Genomic DNA, 17802 nt, shown 5'->3' on the forward strand with positions numbered 1-17802 from the left:
AAAGAAAAGCTTGGTGTCCAGGGAACTAAAAATTGGTGGTGGGAAGGCAAAGGGAGAGTTTACTCCTTTGAGAAGTTCATAATGATGGTGCAAAAGGGTTCAACCTAAATTCCATTTCCACTTGTAAATCATTACATCACTTTTACAAATGTTTTAGTGCCTAAATGACACCATATTTAAGCTACTTTCATCGCCTTATCTCCATTCTACCCCTTGTTTATTTGAAAGAAATTCTACCCAATCTTGGAAGTGTTCTTAAACTCTTTTCTTTTCCTTTTTTTTTTTTTTAAGATATTATTTTTAAGTAATCTGTACACCCAACGTGGGGCTCAAACTCACAACCCCGAGATCAAGAGTCACATGTTCTCCTGATTGAGCCAGCCAGGTGACCCTAGACTCTTTTCTTTATGCCCTCACACTTAGGTTAGACCACAGCCTCTTTGATACACTTACATTGTACATAGGCATAATTAAGGTTATTAATTTACTTCAAATTTATCTGTTTTATGTCTTTCCCACTAGATTGTAAGCTTTTATAAAGTAGATACCGGGGCACCTGTGTGGCTCAGTGACTTAAGCATCTGCCCTCAGCTCCAGTCATGATCCCGGGGTCCTGGGATCAAGCCCCATGTTGGGCTCCCAGCTCAGTGGAGAGTCTCTTTTTCCCTTTGTCCCGCCCCCAGCTCCTGCTCTCTCTTTCTCCTCTCTCTCTCTCTCTCTCTCTCTCTCTCCCCCTCTCTCTTAAATAAAGTATTTTTTTAAAGGTAGTTACCATATCTTATTCACTATATTTGCATCTCCAAACAATGCTTATCATTTGATAGTTTGTAAATGTTTATGGATGACTCTCTTCTGTCAACATTGTCCTTGAATTCCAAATAGCAATTAAGAGTTAACTGTGCTGTTGTCCTTGCCCCCCCCCAACCCCATACTCTCTATTTCTAGACCACTAATTCAGATGGCTATATTTTAAACTTCTTTACAGGCCTTCACTTCCTTGTTTCTAAATCTTGAAACTCCTAAGTCATGGGGCCAGGTCCCCTTTCCTTTTTCATACTTTCCCCCATGGCTTAAATTTAATCTAGGTGACAATTACTACTCATTCATGCAACCATTTATTCAATAACTGTGTGCAAACATTGTTTTAGGCATTGGAGATACAGCAGAAAACAAAATAGGCAAAAATTTTTGCCCTCCTAGGGCTTACATTTTTAGGTGAGAGAAAGATAAACAATGTAAGTAAAATGTAATACATGCTTGATGGTGATTAATGCAAAAAAAAAAAAGAGAGAGAGAGAGAGAGAGTATTCCCAATGCTTGGATGGTAGGAATGTTTTGTATTTTAAAGAAAACAATCAGTGGCACTTGGGTGGCTCGGTGGGTTAAAGCGTCTGCCTTTGGCTTGGGTCATGATCTCAGGGTCCTGGGATCAAGCCCCATATCAGGCTCTTTCCTCAGCGGAGAGCCTGCTTCTGCCTCTCTCTCTGCCTGCCTCTCTGCCTACTTGTGATCTCTGTCTGTCAAACAAATAAATAAAATCTTTTAAAAATAAAAAATAAAATAAAATAAAAATAAGTTATGATTTTTGAAAGAACATAAAGCTTCAGTAAAATTTTTGAAGTGCACACATATTTTAGTCACTAAATATTAAAATATAATGGTATGGGTGCCTGGGTGGCTCAGTGGGTTAAGCCTCTGCCTTCTGCTCAGGTCATGATCTCAGAGTTCTGGGATCAAGCACCACACAGCGCTCTCTACTCAGTGGGGAGCCTGCTTCTCCTTCTCTCTCTGCCTGCCTCTCTGCCTACTTGTGATCTCTCTCTCTGTCAAATAAATAAATTAAATAAATAAATAAATATAATAAAAAATAAAATAAAATATATGTATAATGATAAAAAGTATATAAGACATAAATCAAAGAAAACTATTAACTCAAACATCAAACAATTGTCAGAGCTATTTTATTGTATTTTCTTCCCAAATGGTATCTCAGACTCCAGTCTGCTTTTCTTAAATTCATCCCAGCATCAGCGTCTAAGCACCAGAACACCTATCAAATTATTTATAAATTATTTTTATATCATTAAGATTTTAGAAATACTTGTCTGAGTGTTGGGTTTTTAAAAAAACTATTTAGTGAATGTATAAAATCAAAATATTAATAGGGTCATGAGCTATATACACATGCATTTTTCTTAAAAAAAATACTTCCAAAACAATCTGTCTTTTATTACTTGTATTAACCTGAAAAGAATTCCACAGAATAGTACGGTTTCTTTTTTTTTCTTTTTTATTTTTAAGATTTTATTTATTTATTTGATAGACAAGTAGGCAGAGAGAGAGGAGGAAGCAGGCTCCCCACTGAGCAGAGAGTCCGATGTGGGGCTCGATCCCAGGACCCTCCAATCATAACCTGAGGCAGAGGCTTTAACCCACTGAGCCAACCAGGTACCCCAATAGTCTGGTTTCTGAGTTAAAAATCAAAGAATAGTTTGATATTTGTGTTTCTAAGACACCCAGTTGTCATCTCCATACCTGAAATTTCTGTGTCCTTTTCAGTATTTCTTTACCCTTACAACAGTTTAAACCTTCTGCACAAACTTACTTTCACCTAGATCTCATTTGTAATCCTTGTTCTTTATCAAATCCATGTCTTCATTTTTTATTAAAAATTTTAAATTTTAATTCCAGCATAATTAATTGAATATTAATCAGTTTCAGGTTTTCTTTACATTATTCAGTGTTCATCATGATAAGCACACTCTTTTTTGTTGTTTGTTTAGATTTTATTTATTTATTTGATAGAGAGAGACAACAAGGGAGGGAACACAACCAGGGGGAATGGGAGAGAGAGAAGCAGACTCCCCCACTGATCAAGGAGCCTGACACAGGGCTAGATCCCACAATTCCGGGGATCATGACCTGAGCTGAAGCAGAGACTTAACAACTGAGACACCCAGTTGCCCTTTTAAGCATACTCTTAATCCCCATCCCCTATTTCACATATCCTTCCACATACCTCCCCTCTGGTAGCCATCAGTTTGTTCTCTATAGTCAGGAGTCTCTTTTTCTGTTTGTCTTCTTTTTTAATTTGTTCATTTGTTTGGTTTCTTAAATTCAACGTATGAGTGAAATCATATAGTAAAAATCTATGTCTTCTTGACATATTTGTTCTTTCTTTTCTACTTGGCTAAAAATTCCACACATTCGACTCTAACCTCCAGCAAGTCATGGGTTAAGTATCTTGTACACTACTTTGGGTCCAATGCCTAATATGTGCAATGGCACAAAGTATATGCTTAGTAAATATTCAGTGAGCAAAAGGACCAATGAATGGTACTTTCAAATGTTAAAGAACATGAACTTCAGCTGAGGAAACACTAGCTGCTCTCTTGGAACATAGCTTTATCAGTTAAGTTGCACTAGTTTTTACTGCACATGTAGGATATGTAGATGTGCTTATGGGTTTTATTTTGATCCTCCTATATTTAAATTTGGGAAACAATTCAGCATAACATACAAAAAAGTGTTGAAAAGTTTCACCACACCAAATCCCTATCATATTCTGACCTGAGAGTTTAGATTTAGAGGCAAATGCTAAATATAAGTAAAACTTTATGGATTTCCAGAAAAAAGAGTGCTAACATTTGAACCATAATGTGTTACTATTTTTTGTTGCTCCTTATATCTCCCTGTACTCCTCATTAATGTATATGTGTTGCTTTCATTTGGCAACATCATACATCAATAATAGTATTTTCTAATTATTTTAATTTCTTAATGAATCTAAATGCCAAATTAGTTTGTTTTGTTTTTACTGGTGGGTGGAGTGATTTTAAAATATAATATCTTTACAGGCAGAGGCTCTTTCCCTCTCTGTGGGACTCCATGCCTGAGGTGGAGGCAAGGCCAGGATGGCAGTGCCCAGACCATGTACATGAGGCCCCTCCTGTGTCACCAGAGTGACACAGCATGAATCAGATGCTAGAGGAGATTGACATTGAGAAGGGAATCCAGTTGGTAACTTTGAATGTCAGTGGCTATGATGCTCCTTAACATCCCAGCCCTAATGGGCACTATTGCTCTATTTCATTCCTGCTAGAAAGTGGAGCCAAGTGGCAGTCCCAAATCAATAAGGTGATGCTGTCTACACTGGGCCAGCTACTGTAGGCACACTGATATAGCATAGCTTCTGCTTTCTTCTGGGCTAACCTCAGGGTGCAGATGATAGCAGCATTTACAGCCTGCATGAAGTTTCTCAGAAGTTTCAATAGGCCGTTCATTCCCACGCCCCCCAATCAACCCAGCCCTGAAGGCTATCTGAGGTAGAAAGGTATGACCAACAGGTGACCCACTGCCCTATAAGAATGACTGTTACAGACTGAAAGTTTATAATCCCCATCTTCCCCCACCAAATACATATGTTGAAGTCCCATTTGCATTTAGAGCATTTAGAGAGGGGGACCTTTGGAAGATTATTAGGTTTAGATGATGTTATGAGGGTGGGCCCCTCATGATGGTATTAGTGTTCTTATAAGAAAAGACACCACAGGTGCCTGGGTGTCTCAGTCAGTTAAGTGCCCAACTCTTTTTTTTTTTTTTTTAAGATTTTATTTATTTATTTGAAAGAGAGAAATCACAAGTAGGCAGAGAGATAGGCAGAGAGAGGGGAAGCAGGCTCCCTGATGAGCAGAGAGCCCCGATGCATGGCTTGTCCCAGGATTCTGAGATCATGACCTGAGCCCAAGGCAGAGGCTTTACCCACTGAGCAACCCAGGCACCCCTATGTGTCAAACTCTTTTTTTTTTTTTTTTAAGATTTTATTTATTTGAGAGAGAGATAGTGAGAGAGAACATGAGCGAGGAGAAGGTCAGAGGGAGAAGCAGACTTCCCATGGAGCTGGGAGCCTGATGTGGGACTCGATCTTGGGACTCTAGGATCATGACCTGAGCCGAAGGCAGTCGTCCAACCAACTGAGCCACCCAGGCGCCCTATGTGTCCAACTCTTGATCTCAATTCCAATTCGGGTCTTGATCTCAATTCAGCTCTTGATCCCAGGTTGATGAGTTCAAGCCCCACTTTGGGCTCCACATATGGAGCCTACTTAAAAAAGAAAAGAAAAAAAGACACCAGCAATTTGGCTCACTCTCTCCCAGTGTAAACAGAGAAGTCAGATGAGCATACAGTAAGAAGGCAGCCAACTACAAGGCAGAAAGAGAGTTCTTATCCAGCACTCAAATTGGCCAGCACCTTGATCTTGGACTTTGCAGCTTCTAGAACTGTGAGAAATAAACGTGTCTTGTTTAAACTTCCTAGTCCATGGTACTTTGTTATGGTAGCAAAGCCAAGGCAGTGACCTTTAAGACCTGCTTGCCTACTTAATCACCACCCTCTCATCTCCAGCTGTCTTTCAGTGGTACTCAGCCAGATGTCCACAACCCTTGTCAAGGTCAGTTTCCATATATAAGGTGGAAAACCAAAGCCAAGAAAGTGGTGATCAGATTATCTACCCTAATTTTTTAAAGAAGTGACTATAAGCAAGAGTCTAGATTTGGAGGGATGGGGAGAACAAGTGCTCAAGCCTAGATAAATGACCAAATTCCAGATCATTCATGTGGAGAAGCCTACCTATTTGGGGGGATGGGAGGAGAACACTCCCTCACCCCAGTCCCGAAAATTAATTCCTAACGTATTAAGTACCCACATATAAAAACCAAAACTGTAAAAATATATTGAAGAAAATGTAAAACATATGATATGAATTGAAAACCATGAAGGAAAAGCTTAACAGACTTAAGTACATAAAATTTTAAAGCTATAACCAAAAGACACCTTAAACAAAATTAAAAGTAGTGACTAAAGAAAAATACTGCTATGTGTATTACAAAGGATTAGTATACACAGTGTATTATAAAACACAAATCAATGTGAAAACATAAAACAGATTTTTAAAAATGAGCAAAGGGTATGAACTGATCATTCGCAGAACAGATAAAACGAAACAAAACAAAACAAAAAAACCCCACAAAAGGTGCTCAACCTTACTGGTAATTAGGAAAAATGCAAAATAAAACAATACTAGATATTTTGTTGAAATAAGTTGAATAATAATTTCAAAAACAGTCAGTCTACAGCATTTTATACCCATCGGGTTGTTAATAATAATAAAGATATTCTGATAGACTCTCAAGTGCCAACAACAGTTTGGTGCTCTTATATAGGTCTTGCGATGTGCCAGGTACTCTTTTCAGCCCTCTACATGTGTTACCTCACTTAATCCTCACAATAACCTTGTGGGTAGCGGCTATATTGTCATTCACATTTTACAATTGAACTGAAGGACAGCATAGTCTAGTAATATATACCAAGGTCCCACAATTAATGATTCTCAAGTTAACACTTTTTTTTTTAAGATTTTATTTATTTATTTGACAGAGAGAGAGAGATCACAAGTAGGCAAAGAGGCAGGCAGAGAGGAGAAGAGAGCAGTCTCCCCGCTGAGCAGAGAACCTGATGCGGGGCGCGATCCCAGGACCCTGACACCATGACCTGAGCCAAAGGCAGAGGCTTAACCCACTGAGCCATACAGGCACCCCAGCACTTTTTTTTTTCCTTAAGATTTTATTTATTTATTTATTTATTTATTTGACAGAGACAGAGAGCAAGCATAAGCACAAGCAGGGGGAGAGAGTGAAGCAGGCTCCCCTCTGAGCAAGGAGCCAGACTTGGGCCTCGATGTGGTACTCAATCCCAGGACCCTGGGATCATGACCTGAGCCAAAGTCAAATGCTTAAAGGACTGAGCCACTGAGGCGCCCTCGCCAAGTTAATGCTTTTAACAATTACACTATACTAGCTAAAAATTGGTAGCAACCTCTCTGGTTGGCAATTTGGCTGTAATGAAAAATTTTAAATGAACATAGACAGACACAGAAACTGTAGCATCTTGAATAGTCTGGGATCTGGAATCTAAGAACACTTAGGGTGGAGTCTGAATCCACTAATGACTACTATCTAAGTGTAAACAAGTTTCTTTATTTTTCTAAGTCCCAGAATTTTCATTTTTAAAATGTCTATATAACTTTTCCTATGTAGGCATGTTGTGAGAATGAAAAGAGATGATATATATTAAAAACACTTTGCAAACAGAAAACACTTAAGATATTCTCATTTTACTGAATTTTTGCACTTTAAGGAAGCAGCTCTTCCTAGTGCTTGAGTTTTTGCATTTACTGAATAAAAATATTTTGGTGGAAAATTAGTATTCTTTCTGAATTTGATGAGCTCTGCAGTTTTAAAAAAATGGTTTTAGAGCTAGTCATCAATATTTGTTGAGGTCAAAATACAAGACAAAGGATTCACTGGAGAAAGGAAGCTTCAGCTAATAGAAACAAAGAATTCACAGTGCTTTCCCTTCAGAGTTTACCATTTCCTTGGACTTCACAACATGCATGTGGACAAGAATTTAAATTTATTAAATGGTGCAGCAACATATAATGTGATTCACATTGAAACAGAAAAAAAAAAAACACAAAATTATGGTAAAGTCTTTAAAAGCAGAAAGCTGATGGTGTCAGATAAGACCTAATTCAAAATCCTGGCTTCCTTCAGTTTTAGTGTAATAGAAATCATTCTATTTACCAGGAAGGATTATCTTGAAGATTAAATTAATATAAGTAAAATGCTTAGCACAAAGAGTGTCTGGCACAAAGTATAGGCATACCTTGGAGTTATTATGCATTCCAGACCACTGCAATAAAGCAAGTATTTTAATAAAGCAAGTGAAGTAAATTTTTTGTGTCCCAGTACTTACAAAAGTTGTGTTTACACTATACTGTACTTCATTAGCCGTGCAATCACAGTATGCCTAAAAAATGTACATACCTTCATTTTAAAACACTTTTTTGCTAAAAAATGCTAACCCTCATCTCAGCTTTCATTGAGTTACACATACTCCCACTGCTGGTGGAGGGTTTTGTCTCAGTGTTGCTGCAGCTTCTACATCAGCATTTGCTGCTTTACCTTGCATTTTTATGTTAGACATGGCTTCTTTCCCTAAACTTCATGAACCAACTTCTGCTAGCTTCCAGCTTTTCTTCTGCAGCTTTTTAAATAAAAATTATATATACATATATATATATATATATATATATATATATTTTTTTTTTTTTTTTTTTTTTTTTTTTTTTTTAGAAAGAGAGAGCAGAGGGAGAAGCAAAGGGACAGGGACAAGCAGACTCTGTGCTGATCATGGAGCCCAACAAGGGGTTAAATCCTATAATCCTGAGATCATGACCTGAGCTTAAATCAAGAGTTGGTCACTTACCCAACTGAGCCACCCAGGTGCCCCTCCTCTGCAGCTTCTTAATTCTCTCAGCCTTCAGAGCAGAGAATTGAAGAGTCAGGGTCTTGCTGTGGATTAGGCTTTGGCTTAAGGAAATGTTGTGGCTGGTTTGATCTTTTATCCAGACCACTCAAACTTTCTCCATATCAGCAATAAGGCTGTTTCACTTCTTATGATTCTCGTGTTCACTGAAGCAGCACTTTTTTTTTTTAAAGATTTTATTTATTTATTTGACAGACAGAGATCACAAGTAGGCAGAGAGGCAGGCAGAGAGAGAGAGAGAGGAGGAAGCAGGCTCCCTGCCGAGCAGAGAGCCCGACGCGGGACTCGATCCCAGGACCCTGGGATCATGACCTGAGCCGAAGGCAGAGGCTTTAACCCACTGAGCCACCCAGGCGCCCCTGAAGCAGCACTTTTAATTTTCTTCAAGAACTTTTCCATTGAGTTCACAACTTGGCTAACTGTTCAGCCCAAGAGGCATGGCTTTCAGCCTGTCTTAGTTTTCGACATGCCTTCTTCACTGTGCTTAATCATTTCTAGCTATTTATTTGAAGTGAGAGATACCCGACTCTTTCTTTCCACTTGTACATGGAAAGGTCACTGTAGGATTATCAATTGTCCTAATTTCAATTGTTGTGTCTCAGGGAATATGGAACAGTCAGAACACAGGCCTTATTAAGTTTGCTGTCTTATGTAGTTTTTTGGCGTCCGAACACAATTACAATAGTAACATCAGAGATCACTGATCATAGATCACCGTAACAAGTGTAATAATATAAAAGTTTGAAATATGGTTAGAATTACCAAAATGTGACACAGAGACAGGAAGTGAGCAAATGCTGTTGGGAAAATGGTACCACTCGTCTTGGTTTTGATGCAGACTTGCCGCAAATCTTCAATTTGTTAAAAAAAATCTGTGAAGTGGGCGCCTGGGTGGCTCAGTGGGTTAAGCCGCTGCCTTCGGCTTGGGTCATGATCTCAGGGTCCTGGGATTGAACCTCACATCGGGCTTTCTGCTCAGCAGGGAGGCTGCTTCCCCCTCTTTCTCTGCCTGCCTCTCTGCCTACTTGTGATCTTTCTCTCTGTCAAATAAATAAATAAAATCTTTAAAAAAAAAAATCTGTGAAGCACAATAAAGCAAGTACTCTTATAAGTGCTTTGTGCTATTATTTCTAGCTGCAAAGAGAAGTCAGAAATAAGAGAAGAATGAGCACTATTCAGAAAGTCAGGTAGTGATTCAGTAACATATAATGGCCAAAAAGATTTTTTCCGAGAAGTGTGTTTTAAACAGCCTTTATGAGAGAAAAAATAGAAATGGCATCTCAAGATACTGTTTGAGAATGGAAATTTTTACATGCTGGAACAAATGGCTCTGAGTGTGGTGATTGTACTAGCAGTCAAAATTTAAATGTGAGAATAGTACTTTTGAGGCTGGATATTTGAAAACGAAATTGTACTACTCTAGTTGTCCATTTACATCTAACTACCAATGCAAACGTTGTTATAAACTTTGTCACACTTTCAAAAGAGATTGAGAGGCTTACTTGTTAAAAACAAAATCAGGTTTTGCACAGAAAAGGCAACTTTGATGCTTTCTATTATTAAATTGAGACATTTGTATCTAAAGGTGAAGTAGTAAGCAACGCCTCAAGGGCAACTTAAATTCAAAGTTGCCTTTTATTTTTTTTTAATTAATTGATTTTATTTTTTGAACAGTTTTATGTTACAGAAAAATTGAGTGAAATGTATAGAGTTCCCATATACCTCCACTGCCCTCCTCAGTTTCCCTTATTGTTAATATCTTGCATTAGTGTGGTACATTTGTTACAATCAATAAGCCAATATTGAGACGTTATTACTAACTGAAGTCCAGAATTCAAGTTAGGGATCACTCTTTGTATTGTACATTCTTGGTTCTGATAAATGTATAATGACATGTATCTACATGACAGTATCATTCAGAATAGGTTAACTGGACTAAAAATCCCTTTCTTTACTTATTTATCCCTCCTTTCTTCTCCCTAACCCCTGGCAACTACTGATATTTTCAAAGTGTATCCACAGTTTTGCCTTTCCATAAAATTGCTTTTTTTTTTTTTTTAAGATTTACTTATTTATTTGAGAAAGAGCATGAACAGGAGGGGTAGAGGGAGAGGGAGAGAAAAATCTCAAGCAGACTTCTCGCACAGTGTGGAATCTGGCCAGGGCTTAATCTCATGACTCTGAGATCACAATCTGAGCTGAAACCAAGAGTCGGAAGCTTAACTAACTGTGCCACCCAGGCGCCCCCATAAAGTTACCTTTTTTAAAGCAAATACTTACCAGTCACATCTTGGCCAAGAAACCTATGAAATCAGCTACAAGCAGCACTGAACTGTTGGGAAATTATTTTATAAAGAACAAAGGTAAAGGTCAGTTAATATCACAAGGAGAAATAGTATACAGCTGAATGAAATCACTGATGTGGATGTCATTTAATGAAATTACAAACCAAATATTGGCATCTGTGTGGCACATATGTGAGGGAGAAGGGCTTTACAACTTTATTTTGTTACAGAAAATCTATGCCATTAATGGAGAGATTTTCCTTTTGTTATAGAAAATATCCTTCAACATCTTTATGATATAGGAGGTTTACCAGTGGAATAGAATTTTCAATGCAGAACAGACATATTTTCTTTTTTTTTTTTTTTTGAGATTTTATTTATTTATTTGACACAGAGAAAGAGATCACAAATAGGCAGAGAGGCAGACCCAGGGGGAGGGGGAAGCAGGTTCCCCACTGAGCAGAGAGCCCGATGGGGCCTCCATCCCAGGACCCTGAGATCATGTCCTGAGCTGAAGGCAGAGGCTTAACCCACTGAGCCACCCAGGTGCCCCAGAACAGACATATTTTCTAATTTGAAATATCAGACACAAAATTTTCCCATTTTCAATGCATTGGTTGACTCCCTTCAATTATTTATGTACAGGTGTATTTCCCCCACTAGATTAGAGCTTGTGTTTGTGGGATTTATTTATCTTTACATTTCCCAGTGCTTAGCACATAAATAAATAGACCATAGGGGTGCCTAGGTTGCTCATTAGGTTAAGCGTCCACCTTTCGGCTCAGGTTGTGATCTCAGGTCCTGAGATCAAGCCCCACTTTGGGGTCCCTGCTTGGCAGAGAGTCTGTTTCTCCCTCTCTCTCTCTCTCTCAGCCTCCTCCCAGCTGTGCACTCAAACTCGCTCTCTCTCTCTCTCTCTCTCTCACTCTGTCTCAAATAATTTTTTTTTTAATGGACAATAGCTACCTGGTAAATGAACTTTTATAAACAAAACCTATATAAAAAGTCTCCTTTCACTTCTCACAATTCTCAAGAAAACTGACCCATTTTTAAATAAATGTTAATTTTTTAAAAGTCAAGTATTTTTCTTTCTTTTCTTTTCTTTCTTTTTTTTTTTTTTTAGATTTTATTTATTCATTTGAGAGAGAGAGAGAGAGAGTGAGACAGCCAGAGGGAGAGGGAGGGAAAATCTGAAGCAGATTCTGTGCTAGGTGCAGAAACCAACATCTCATGACTGCAAGATCATGACCTGAGCCAAAACAAGAGTAGGACACAACCCACTGAGCCACACAGGGACCACCCCCCCCAAATCAAATATTTTTCCTAGACATTTTAAATAATAAACTTAAAAGATGCTCATGGCAAAAAAGAAAAGAAAATTAAACAATGATGGAAAACAGTAGTCCTTCCTTACCAACTCATTACCATTCCCATTATTCCCAGAAATAGTCACAATTACCTGTTTTGTGGTTAGCCTTTCAGGAATGTGCTATGCATATATACTCATACTACTGTGTGATTTCATATGTATTATACCTTTAAAAAGGTCTTTTAAAAAAGTCTTTTCCTGGTTTCTACTAAAGCACAAAAGCTCAGAATCACAGGTGAAAAACAGAAAAAAGATACATACTGTGTAGATAATGCTTAGGTAGTTGCATAGCTATCTTCTACTTCCAGCCTACATATGAGAAATCTAAAGAAGCTGGAAAGTGAGGATTTCTTTTAAGAGCATTATTAGTCTTGGGATGCCTGGTTGGCTCAGTTGGTTAGGCCTCCCGCTCAGGTCATGATCCCAGGGTCCTGGGATTGAGCCCCACATCAGGCTCCCAGCTCAGTGGGGAGCCTACTTCTCCTTCTCCCTCTGCTGCTCTGCCTGTTTGTGCTCTCTCACTCTCTGTCAAATAAATAAATAATAAAATTAAATAAATAAAAATCTTTAAAAATTTTTTTAAAAAAGCATTATTACTCTTGTATATGTATACAAGAAGTATATGTATACTTCTCCCTTGTAGCAAGCCAAATAAGAAGTGCATCAAGAATGTACTTATGGTTGGGGTGCCTGGGTGGCCCAGTGGGTTAAGCCTCTGCCTTCGGCTCAGGTCATGATCTCAAGGTCCTAGGATTAAGCCCCGCATCGGGATTTCTGCTCAGTGGGGGGCCTGCTTCTCCCTCTCCCACTCTTCCGTTTGTATTCTCTCTCTTGCTGTGTCTCTCTCTGTCAAATAAATTCATAAAATCTTTGTTTTTTAAATGTACTTATTGAGAATAGGGGTGTCTGCCAGGAGAAGGACCTTCATGCAATAGTCTTTTTCCCTTACCTCCCCATCTGCTTACCTAAGCCTGAGCTTCACCTATATGGCCCATAATACTCCAAACCAATAATTTAAAGAGAATCAGATATGCGATGATTGCAGTTAAAGAATTAGCAGAAAGAGAATACAAAATAACTATGTTTTATATACTTCAAGAAATAGAAAATAGAAATAAAAATAAGAGATGGGAAAAAAAGACTATTGAAACTGGCTAATGAGATTTGAAAGGGAACAACACAAACTCTAGAAATATAATTAAAATTGAAAACTCAATGGATAGGGCACCTGGGTGGCTCAGTGGGTTAAGCCACTGCCTTCGGCTCAGGTCATGATCTCAGGGTCCTGGGATCGAGGCCCCATCGGGCTCTCTGCTCAGCAGGGAGCCTGCTTCCCTCTCTTTCTCTCTGCCTGACTCTCTGTCTACTTGTGATCTCTCTGTCAAATAAATAAATAAAATCTTTAAAAATAAACAAAGAAAACTCAATGGATAGATCAGATAGTAAGTTATACTAGCTGAAGAAAGAAGGATAGACCTGCAAAATAGTTCTAAAAGAAAAACAAAAATGTAGCACAGGGAGATGAAGAGATGAAATATAGTTAAAGAGATCTTAAGAGATTTGAAGGCTAGAGTGAAAAAGCCTTGTAATGTTTAATTCTAGGATCCAGAATTATTAGAGAGAATGGGGAAGCTATGGATTGATTTTTTTTTAAGGTTTTATTCATTTGAGACAGAGACGAGAGAAAGCGAGCGAGCATGAGCGGAGAGGAGAGGCAGAGAGAGAGGGAGAAGCATACTCTCTGCTGAGCTAGGATCCTTAACATGGGGCCCACCGTGGGGCCCACCACAGGGCCTGATCCCAGGATCCAGAAACCATGACCTGACCGCAAGGCAGATGACTAACCATCTGAGCCACCCAGGTGCCCCTGGATTGATTTTTATTCATGTTGGTTATGATCTTTTGGCTTCCTGAATCTGAAAGTGTATGACTTTCAAGAATTCATGAAAATTTTCAGTCATTATCTTGACTCTGGCAGTAGTAAATTTTTTTAGTTTTTGTTTGAAATGTATTTTTCTTTGCTTTTTTCTTCCTCTTAAAAGATGTTTCACTGAGCTATAGAACTCTAATTTGCTAGTTATTTCTTCTCATCATTTTGAGGATGTCATTCCAATATCCTTTGGTTTTTAGTATTGCTTTTGGGACAGCTGTCAATCTAATGGTCATTCTTTGTAGGTTTGCTGGATTTTCTTTCCTCTACTTTTAATATCACCTGTTTGTCTTTGGTATTCTATAGAAACCCAGTAAATAAACTTGAGAAAGGAGAAAGGAAAATGATCCCAGAAATGTCTAAGATGCAAGAGGAATAGTGAGCAAAGAAAAAAGTAAACATAATTAAAACTAAAAAACTAATAAAATGTTCAATTATTGCCATTTCAAAAAACCAAGATAGAATTAAATTATTATACCACAGATACAATTAAGTAAAAAATATTAACAAAATTATAATTTAAATAATCCCAAACTTGGGGCACCTGGGTGGGTCAGTGGGTTAAGCCTCTGCCTTTAGCTTTGGTCATGATCCGAGGGTCCTGGGATTGAGCTCGGCATTTGGCTGTCTGCTCAGTGGAGGGCCTGCTTCCCCCTCCCTCTCTGCCTGCCTCTCTGCATATTTGTGATCTCTCCTCTCTATCAAATAAATCAATAAAATCTTTTTTTTTTTTAAATTCCAAACTTGTAGAAATTTAAAAAAATCTTGTAATGGAAATTTGGAAATATTATAATTAAAAGAGAAGACTAATATAAAAACTTGTCATAAGAAAATTAGAAAATTAATTTTTCAAAAGCAATTTAATAAGCATTTCTAATTTAATAAATTAAAAAAGAATAACATAATAAACTCAAGGTAAAAGGAAAAATATAGTAAAGAACATACAAATGAGGGGCGCCTGGGTGGCTCAGTGGGTTGGGCCGCTGCCTTCGGCTCAGGTCATGATCTCAGGGTCCTGGGATCGAGTCCCGCATCGGGTTCTCTGCTCCGTGGGGAGCCTGCTTCCTCCTCTCTCTCTCTCTCTCTGCCTGCCTCTCTGCCTACTTGTGATTTCTCTGTGTCAAATGAATAAATAAAATCTTAAAAAAAAAAAAAAAAAAAAAAAAAAGAACATACAAATGAAAATGGAAAAACAAATAGACAATATCAACAAAGACAAAACTGAAATGATTTTTTTTTTAAGATTTTATTTTTAAGTATCTCTGCACCGAATGTGGGGCTCAACATCACAACACCAAGATAAAGAGTCACATGCTCCACTTTTTCATCTATGTGAAAAATTAGAATGATTAATACAACTGATAAACTCTAGTAAAAAAGATAAAGGGCCAGATAACAAAAAAGGAATAAAAGGCATCCAAATTGGCAAGGAAGAAGTGAAATTTTCACTATGTGATGATGACATGATACACTATATAGAAAACCTGTTAAGGCTCCACCAAAAAACTGCTAGAACTGATAAATGAATTCAATATGATCACAGGATACAAAATCAACACAGAGAAATCTGTTGCCTTTCTATATCCCAATAATGAAGCAGCAGAAAAAGAAATTAAGAAAACAATCCCATTTACAATTGCACCAAAAACCTTAAGATACCTAGGGATAAACCTAACCAAAAAGGTGAAAGACTTGTACTCTGAAAACTATAAAAGCTGATGAAAGATAGTGAAGATGACATGAAGAAATGCAAAGACATTCCATGCTTATGGATGAGAAGAACAAATATTGTTAAAATATCTATAATACTCAAAGCAATCTACACATTTAATTCAATCCCTATCAAAATAGCAACAGCATTTTTTTTCACAGAACTAGAGCAAACATTTCTAACCTTTGTTATGAGCCACAAAAAACCCCAGATAGCCAAAGCATAATTGAAAAAGAAAAACAAAGCTGGAGGTATCATAACTCTGCATTCAAGTTACATTACAAAGCTATAGTAATCAAAACAGTATGGTACTGGCACAAAAATAGACACATAGATTATATGTGACCATATGATTATATTTTTAATTAGTCTTTGGCAAAGTAAGAAAAAATATCCAATGGGAAAAGGACAGTCTCTTCAATAAGTGGTTTAGGGGAAAGTGGACAGCTACATACAAAAAGAATGAAACTAGACCACTTTCTTATACAATACACAAAAACAAATTAAAAATGGATTAAAGACCTAAATCCATAAAAAAAAAAAACTTAGAAGAGAACATGGGTAGTAACCTCTTTGACATCAGCCATATTAACTTTTTTTAAGATATGTCTCCTGAGGCGAGGGAAATAAAAGCAAAAATAAACTACTGAGACTACATCAGAATAAAAATCTTCACAGCAAAGGAAACAATCAACAAAACAAAAGGCAACCTATAGGATGGGAGAAAATATCTGCAATTTGGATACCCAATAAAGGGTTAGTATCCAAAATATATAAAGAACTTATACAACTCAACACCCAAAAAACAAATACTCAAAAATGGGCAGAAGTCTTGAAGATATGCAGATGGCCAAGAGGTATATGAAAAGAGGTTCATCATCACTCACTATCAAGTAAATACAAATCAAAATCCCCAGAAGTTTTCATTTTATACCTGTCAGAATGGCTAAAATCAACAATACAAGAAATAACAAGCATTGGCAAGATGTAGAGACAAAAGAACCCTCTTGTACTGTTTGTGTGAATGCAAACTGGTACAGCCACTGTAGAAAACAGTATGGAAGTTCCTTGAAAAGTTAAAAATAGAACCATCCTGTGATCCAGCAGTTGTACTACTGGGTATTTACCCAAAGGATACAAAAACAGTAATTCAAAGGGATAAGTCTACCCCATGTTTATAGGAATGTTATTTACTATTTCCAAGATATGGAAGCAGCCCAAGTGTCTATCTATTAAAGAATGGATAAAGAGGTTGTATATATATATATATATATATATATATATATATATATATATATGCACACAATGGAATATTATTCAGCCATAAAAAACAAAATCTTGTCATTTCCAATAAAATGGATAGAGCTAGAGAGTATAATACAAAGTGAAATAAGTCAGACAGAGGAAGACAAATACTATATGATTTCATTCATATATGGAATTTAAGAAACAAAACAAAGGGGGAAAAACAGAGAGAGAGAGAGAGAAACCAAGAAACAGACACTTAACTATAGAGAAATAACATGGTTACCAGAGGGGAGGTGGGTGGAACAATGGGTTAAATAAGGATAGCATTAAGGAGGGCACTTGTTGTGATGAGCCCTGGGTATTATAAGGAATTATTGATTCACTGTGTTGTTCACCTGAAACTAATATAATACTGTATGTTAACTAACAGGAATTAAAATAAAAAGTTAAAAAAAAAGATAAAGGGCACAACCTAAAAATATTAGGAATGAAGGGGTGGCTCGAGTCAGTTAAGCCTCTGCCTTTAGCTCAGGTCATGATCTCAGGATCCTGAGTTAGAGCCCTGTGTCCCTGCTTAGCAGGGAGTCTCTTTCTCCCTCTCTCTCTGCCCCTCCCCACTCATGCTCTCTCTAGTTCTCTCGCTCTCTCTCAAATAAATAGAATCTTAAAATATTTACTAGGAATGAGGAACAAAATAAAACATGTAGCAGATATTTTTAAAATATTCCAAACAACCTTATGACAAAGAGTGTTAAAATGCATATAAAATAGACAAATCTCTAGAAAAATGTAATTACCAATCTAAAATAGGAATCTGTATAGTTAATATGGCAAAAAATAGAACATGTATGATCATGTAGCAATAAAAGAAATC

This window comes from Mustela erminea, chromosome 6 (genome assembly GCF_009829155.1).
Source record: "Mustela erminea isolate mMusErm1 chromosome 6, mMusErm1.Pri, whole genome shotgun sequence".
NCBI lineage: Eukaryota > Metazoa > Chordata > Mammalia > Carnivora > Mustelidae > Mustela > Mustela erminea.